General features: G+C 44.8%; 1 long non-coding RNA gene across 1 annotated transcript; it reads left to right on the top strand.

Annotated features, from left to right (window-relative positions):
- Positions 1–1692: 1692 nt before the first annotated feature.
- Positions 1693–2660, top strand: LOC142845023 (uncharacterized). Its single transcript, XR_012909791.1, has 3 exons — positions 1693–1755; positions 2125–2325; positions 2552–2660. It is a non-coding gene; the product is annotated as an uncharacterized LOC142845023 (long non-coding RNA).
- The last annotated feature ends 5087 nt before the right edge of the window (positions 2661–7747 follow it).

The raw sequence follows: 7747 nt of genomic DNA, 5'->3' as shown, positions 1-7747 counted from the left end.
TAGACATCCACCAGGCATCTCGGAATGAGTCCTATGGCTAAGGGAGGAATGCATAGCTTTGCTCTCTGTTGGGTTGGAGATGGATGTGGAGTTGGCATACTGGTTTAGGAGGCAGCCCAAGACTGTGCTAACTGTGTTCATGGAGACTGGGGAAGAAATGGGAAGAATGCAAGATGTTGAAATGCAATGGAACCTGAAATGACTACCAAGAGTATTCTTCAATATCCCCATGAAAGCTGTTAAGATAAGAAAAGGAAATTCTCAGAGGTTAGTAATTACTCTTCATGTGAGATTTAAATTGGCTGAAGAGGAAAGATTTGGTAATCATCTGAGGTCAAGGGGCCGATCCCCTATCTATCTGCTCCTCTGACAAACAGAGATAAAAGTCCCACTGAGTTCTCTTAGTCATGGGAAGCTTCCAGTATAAGAACTTCCTGACCCACAGACAGGTTGTAGTTCAGTGAAATAGGAGACAAATCTTCTAAAAGCCAAAGTGTTGCAAAGTACAGCTTGGGCTTTACCAGCCCTTGTGCCTGGTTGAATCCAGAATCCAGCTCATTAAGACCAGCAAACGTAGTTCCTGGTAGAGATCACGACAAGCTGTAAGACTGGGGGGTTAAGCACTCTGTCCCGGTCAGTTCCTGAGCATGACTTGTCCTTGCTGTCTCTGAGTATCTCAACCCAGCATCATGGGCCTGAGCCAAGAGTGGCCATACTGCTGAGGAACAACTCTAATGAGTCACCTTGACCGCTCATTCTATCTTCTGTTTGTTCTTAGGTCAGAGTGGGGGATAAATAGTGGAAGAGTTACGTTTTCATTTGATTACCTCAAAGATTCAAATTTTTGCAAAATACCTGCCCACAAGTAATGAGATACTTTGAGCTAACAGGGTAATTTATATTCTTTTACAAAGAGTGTCTCCATAGGCAGAGCAGGCCAAACAGAAATCTCAGGAGTTAAAGTTTCTGTTTTAACTAGCTGGTCAGCACAGAACTGAGAAATTGTCCCTCAAAGGAAATCTCCCCAAATCCCGCCCACAGGACATCTTTTTCCTAGAGCGATGGATTTCCTGTGATGGAATCTTAGCTAGGCAAGGCTCTGCCAGTCGGTTGATAACAAGTCAGCGACTTCAGCAGGTCTTGAAAGTCCTTGAAAACCGGTTTGGGGTGGAATAAGGTGAATTTCCAGGTTTCTGTGGAGAACTGGTGTCAAGAAATGTCTGCGAAAGTCAACTGCTGTAGGAGAGTCTGGAAGAGGGCGGTGATCACCTTGAACACACAAAGATGAAGAGATGTAAACTTACACCAAATCAGCTTTCATTTAATAATTTGCCTCTTGTTCCCCAGACTTGAGAAAGGCTTGGATTTCTTAAATAGAAGAGAGAGAGAGAGAGAGAGAGAGAGAGAGAGAGAGAGACAGAGACAGAGACAGAGACACAGAGAAAGAGAGACACAGAGAGACAGAGAAAGAGAGAGAATGAATCAGAGAATCAGAGAATCCCTGGCCCTTGGGCTTTTGTTGTTGCTTTGTTTACATGAAGTTAACAAGGAGGATCTGAGAGATCCACTGTGAAGATGCAAGAGATAATTTTAATTTCGAAAAATAAAAGTAACACATGCACACTCTCTCTCCTTAGGGTCGGGCAAACCTACTCCAAGACTTAGAAATGAAAGCATTTGGAGGATGGGCAAGCGGGAGGCCCAGCAACAGCGAGGAGCGTTGTCGGTAACCAAAGGGGCTCTGGTGAATTTCAGGTTCGGATTAGTGATAACTCAGAAGTCTCGCCGGCGGGTGGGGGAGGGAAGTTTGCCAAGGTCTCTGAACTCGGTCGAGAGAGAGCAGCCTCCCGAGGCTCCAGGCGGAGCTGGGCGTACCCGACGCCCCCGTCCTGGCCTAGTCAACAACTTGGGTCCTCACTCCCCACCCCTAGCCAGACTTTGTCAGCGATCATAAAATGGGAATTGATCATTCGAGCCACCATTGATTAGGGAAGAATGCTTACTGCAGCAGCGGGGGAAAGGTTAAGAGGAAATTGACCTTCTCCGTAGGTGACATAAAGTCATTAGGTAAATGAGATATTCACACTGGAGTTTTAAAAGGTCATGCTCAATTTTTATTTGCAGCCTGAAAAGTCAAACTGGAGCTCCGGCTTAGGGCAGGGACTTCCATTCCAGGGGACCCGGGCACCGACCAGAATGAAGTCCTGCTGCGCCGGCCAGAGGCGAAAGTGGGGTGTGGAATGCAATCTGGAAGAATTTGGCTGGACTCGGGTCCTCGCAACCCCAGCTTTGGACTTGGGGCCCGAGCCGAGCGCATCCCTGAGTGTGAGTGTTTGTGTGTCCTTCCAGTTCCGCGACGCCCGCAGCCCGGGATTCCCGTGGCCAGAGCACGCAAAGGGGTGTCCGGCCAAAACCCACCCCTCAGCGGCATGAACACTTCCCCTTTCTGCGCCCTCTGTGTCTCGCACACAGTGAAAGTGTTTTGTTGTTGTTGTTTTAAAGAAGAGAGTGAGAGAGATATTTATGCACATATTTATCCCTCTAATTACAGGAATTAATCCTCTTATGACTAAAAGGTAACGTGGAAGGACGTCCTTTTGATGTGGAAAAGCACCATTTGTGACTCACATTCAGACTGATTAAGGAATAATTGTTGCTAAACGCTTTGCAAGAGGAAAGTGTTTAATTGAGGGGCATTCGTAATTTTACGGCTTAGTGCAAAATTAAACGTAATTAAAAACTCAGAAATTCCAACTGATTTTCCAATTATTTTTATTGTCTGAGCTAATTGTTACACAAGGGTATCACTTCTCCCCAAAGGCATTGGGATGGGGGGGGGGATAAGACAATCATACCTTGTCCAAATATTCTCCAACTGGTGACTTTAGCGTCCAGAAGTCCAGAAAGACCCTACCTGGGTTTCATCTTACCTCCCCAACCCCCGCCCCGGTTCGGATCCCGGGAGGCACCCCGCCCTCCCCTCCGCAATTAAGCCTGGCAGTCACTCTCCCCTCGCTCCAGTTCCGCCAACACCTTGGGATGTGAGAAAGTGGTGGCGGTTCTCTTCTGCAGATCATTACAGCAAACCTGGAAGTATCTCGAGAAGGCCGATGAATTTCTTCAAGTAACACTTGTCAGACATAGCCGAGAGATTAAAAAAAAAAAAAACCGAGTAAACACGGCTCTCTAGGGGCGATCTCTCCACGCCCTTGTGGGGGGGGGGGGAATTACGAGGGGGGGAGATTAACGTACAAACACTGACTCCAAGATGTTTATACACGCGCGCACAACGACCAACAGATGCAAGCAGTAAACTTTCTTTTCCCTTGCACTTTATTTATTTACTTACTTAATTATTTATTCGGGACAAGGATGAGTATAGGGACGCTCAGATTTTTTTTTCTTTTTTTCTTTTCTTTTCTTTTTTTTCTTTTTCTTTCTTTTTTTTTTTTTTTTTTTTTTTTTTACCTTTTTTAATGCTGGGATTGACGGCACGGAGCCAAACCATCTTTGTATGTGTAGCTTCTTTGAATGTCCAAACAGACCTATTTAAATGCATTAAAAGGGTAATGAAAATGCTTTAGGTTTACTAAAACAACGTCACATCCTTACCTACCAGACTTTGCTGGAATCCTGGTGGGGGCGGGGCGGGGCGGGGTGGGGGGTGTTGAGAGGATGAAAAGCCTAAGATTAAGCAGAATGTGAATTTATAAATTTCAATTAGTCTAGACTAATTGTACAAGCGCGATGGAATGCTTGCGTTTCAATAAGAGAGTTCAGTTTCTCTGGGATTTTTAGGATAGAGATAATCGAATTCACCCTATCTGCTCTTCTAAAGCCCCACCCCATAAAATAAATGAGTGCCTCTGATCTGACGTGCTATGTGAAAATGGGTAGAATTAAAACTGTCAGTTCTGCTTGCAACCTGTGTCTTTCGATGGAGTTCAAAAGCTTTTAAAGGTAAAACGTGCAGATCACTTATGTGTGTGATTTCCTCTCCTACCATCGCAGCTTTTAAGTAAAAAAAAAGAAAGAAAAGGTATTTTTACTCCTACATTCATTTTCCTGGAAGACTTCAATCTTTCAGGTATTTTGATGGTAGGCCCTGATGCCCAGGCTTGGTGGAGTCTGGGTTTACCTGAAGGTGGTCGAGAAGGTAAGGTGGAATCTGTTTGAACCAGTTCTCCTACCCAAGTGCGGTATTTTGTAGCTAGAATATGATGTTTGCATTGCTCCAACACTGTCTTGGAGAAAAGGTTATGCTAGGCATAGTTGGGCAAAAAGGAGGAAGTGCCTCTTCCAAAGTTAGAAAATGGTGCAAAAAGACGTGTAATTCGTCCTGGGAATTTGAGTAAAAGAAGCAGTGCCCACTTTAGTTTAGGCAATGATCGCAGAATCCTTTGAAGAAACTGACAGGGATTTTCCCGAGATGGGGTGGGTGGGAGTGAGGGGAATCCTAGGGTGGGCATTTTATGCAAATGAACCAATTTGAAAAGTAGTACAAATCCGGGAGTGTAAAACTGACAGTTCTGACAGTATTGACAACATAAATATATGTTTGAACACCGCACTTTCAGACACTTAACCGATGAAGCAATAAAAAAAAATTCGACGACAATATTTCAAATAATCGACATTGATGTTTTGATACATCATTTTTATCCTCTGAATCGATCTCTCACACTCGAGCTGGTCAATTTTAAGTAAAAATGGGCAGCAATTATTTGCACGTTGACTAATAATGACCTTATAACAATCTTCAATTAATTACAAGCAAACTGCACCTTCCCTCAGCACTGGGGAGTGGGAGGAATTCTCCACCCTCCCTGCTCTTTGCCATTCTATTTCGCCGGTTTTTATAGAGGCGGGTCCAGAGTTGAGACTCTGGTTCAGAAAACTTAGAAGGGCAAAGTTTCTAACACCTGTAGTAGTCACCTTCTAGGTATGTTACGGCATGTGGCCTCATTTCTACTTCAGAGCAATAACTGGCTCTTAGGAAACACATTCATAACTGGCCTTCAGACTCGTGTGTCCGGCGTTTAGAGGAGAAAGTGGAAGGTTGCTTAAAGCAAAGATTGAAGGTTTCTCTCCGGCTGAGCGTGAGGGAAAGAGAGGAAGAAAAGGACGAGAGGGAGAGTGAGGGAAACAGAAAGGAGGGAGGGAAGGGAGGGGAGAAGGGAAAGGGGAGAGAAATAGAGAATATGAATACACATAGCAGCCCTGTGATGAGACGCCTATCTTGGTCTCTGCCTCTTCAAACCTCGGTTAACACCGCGGAGTGTTTATAGGTTACCGAAAGATGCCTGTGACTCGGGTTTAGAACCACTGGCTTTCTCGCAAGGTGTGTGTTGGCTGCGGGTTTTCTAGGGGGCTTTCCTACTCCTGCTTTGGACACTTCTCTCCAGACTGTGCATGTGTTTGGTGGGGATGTTGTGGATAAATCTGGTTAACTGAGGAAGAGAAAATGGGCAGGCGCCATGCATGAAGACTGCAGACTGAGACGGTCCCTTGGAAAGCTAGATCTTGGGGTGCTGAGAGCACGTGTTCCACCGAAACCTCATTCCTTTGGCAAAGACTTGGTCCCCTGCCTGCTGTCCAGTCCCTAAGATGCCCCTTTCCACTCACACTGGGTGCCCAGCCTTCAGACCTCAAACTTAGCCCGGACTGTGCTAGCGGGGGAAGTCCAGTGTCTTGTTTCTTTCCATCAAACTTCCCAATTGTAGTTTTAAGCCCCTTCAAAACACCGCCCGCGGAGACCGTGGGACTTGTCATCACGTTTAACACCGCTGAAGTGCTCATCAAAGGGAGAAGATGGACGTGAGCCACGCTGGCTCAGGACTGGAAAGCCTGCAAGATCTGGGTGGCCGGACTGCCATCTAGTTGCAAGGGCTAAGGTGCTGGCCGGTACAGGGTTCGCTGTCTGCCCTGGAAACTGTAATAAAGAATAGAAAGGGGACAGAAGGGGCAAAGAAGGAACTGGAAATAGGGTACAGAGAGCAAAAGAGACCAGAGATAGTGGAAGACGCGAGGGGAAGGGCGCGGAAAAAAGAAACTGACAGCGGCGTCTTGCTCGGCGCGTTTGGAGCCCCGCCAGATAGCGCTAGAGGGCTACTTATTGAAACTCGTTCTTTCCGCGACACAGGGAAACAGCTAAAACTGGAAGAAATAAGACAGGGGAAAAGCAAAATGAAGCAATTCTACTACATCCTTTTTTTTAAAGATGTAGATTGCTTTAATAGTATTATTTCCAGGGAGGGAAATCTATAATAGGACTCCAAGGGGTAAAAAAAGCAAAAAATAAATAAATAAAAATAAATACAAAACAAAAGCAAAAAACAATAAGTGGTGGTGGTGGTGATGGGGAAAGGGGACCCCAAGGAACCCCTTCCCCCTGCAGACGCCATCTAGAAAGAACACAAAGCAAGGTAACAGGTAAGGAAGTGAGTAGAATTCTTTCTAACTTTTCTGTTACAGCGCTTGAGAGGTCAAAAACAGTTCACAAGGATGAGGGGCGGTTTAAGGAGAAGAGACGTTTTAAAAGTGGCTCCAAGGGGCAAAGTGGGACAAACACGTTATTAGAAACACGAAATGAACTATGTATAAAAAATTCCAACTGTCATCCAGAAGCAGGACCAAGACAGCCCCGTGCCTTTGTCCCAATAAGACTAGGCTCAGGGCGATTTCTGCAGGGCCACAGAATCCTTGGAGAACAATTTACAAACACCCCGGGAAGCCCGGAGAAAGGAGAGGGACTTCAAAAACTTACCCTCCTTTAGAACCCAAAGGAAAGCTGTGTGGAGGGAAAGGGGACAAGGAGAACGCAGGTGGGATACAGACAGAGAAAGAGAGTTGTGGATGGTGCCTTTTGAGGATTTTTTTTTTGCTTGCTTGCTACGTTCAGTAATCCAAGGAAATAAATATCCTTCCTAATGATACTTTTCTTTTATAGATCTACTTTGTTTTGTCAAAAAATCCTGGCGTTTCCCATGTTTAACCTCCTATTTTAACCCTGAACTCTTCTTTGACCCAATGAAATCCTCTTAAGTCCAAGGAATAGGTCATCTTTCTTCAAATTGAGGGTCCCCCAAATCAAACACAACCTCAGGGTTTTTTTTTCTTACATAAAAGTCTCCTTAATACAAAATATTCCAAATCAAAACATTAACTGAAGTTACAAACAAGATTAAGGCTGGATTTACTTGCTCCTGTAGTAAAGCATCAATTGTTCTAACTGTTGTAAAGAAGACAAAAGGGATTTAAATCTGGTGATTTTAATACACAGATTAACACTTCAGGACTTCACAGTTCTGAGGAATTTAAAGTTATCTGTGCAGAGGATCTGGAAATTGTGTGTGTGTTGGGGGGGAGGGACATATAAAAAGAACAGCCACAAATACCACCTCAAGAAGCCTGAGCAAGTTCAGCTAAAATAAAGTTCCAGTTTAGAAGTGCTACTTCAAATGAACTCCCCTCCCGAAAGCCAATGCCATTGGACTACAGAACTAGGGGGCTTACATTATTCTTTTAAATCCTTAATGTTACCTATAGTAACATTCCACAAGGGATCAAAAGAAGAAAAGGAGAAATAGAAAGGAGTGCTTTTCAGAAGTCTAGGGGATGCTTCAATAAGAAAGGGGTGATTAAAAACAGACTCTTAAATTTGAGAGGCCCAATTCTCCGTCTCATTCACCCCCCTTCGGCACCCCCCCCCCTTTCACCTCCTTTTTAATTCAATGTTCCCACCCCC

The sequence above is a fragment of the Microtus pennsylvanicus genome, chromosome 2 (genome assembly GCF_037038515.1).
Source record: "Microtus pennsylvanicus isolate mMicPen1 chromosome 2, mMicPen1.hap1, whole genome shotgun sequence".
In the NCBI taxonomy this organism is placed as follows: domain Eukaryota; kingdom Metazoa; phylum Chordata; class Mammalia; order Rodentia; family Cricetidae; genus Microtus; species Microtus pennsylvanicus.
This window is presented reverse-complemented; position numbering and strand designations above follow the sequence as displayed.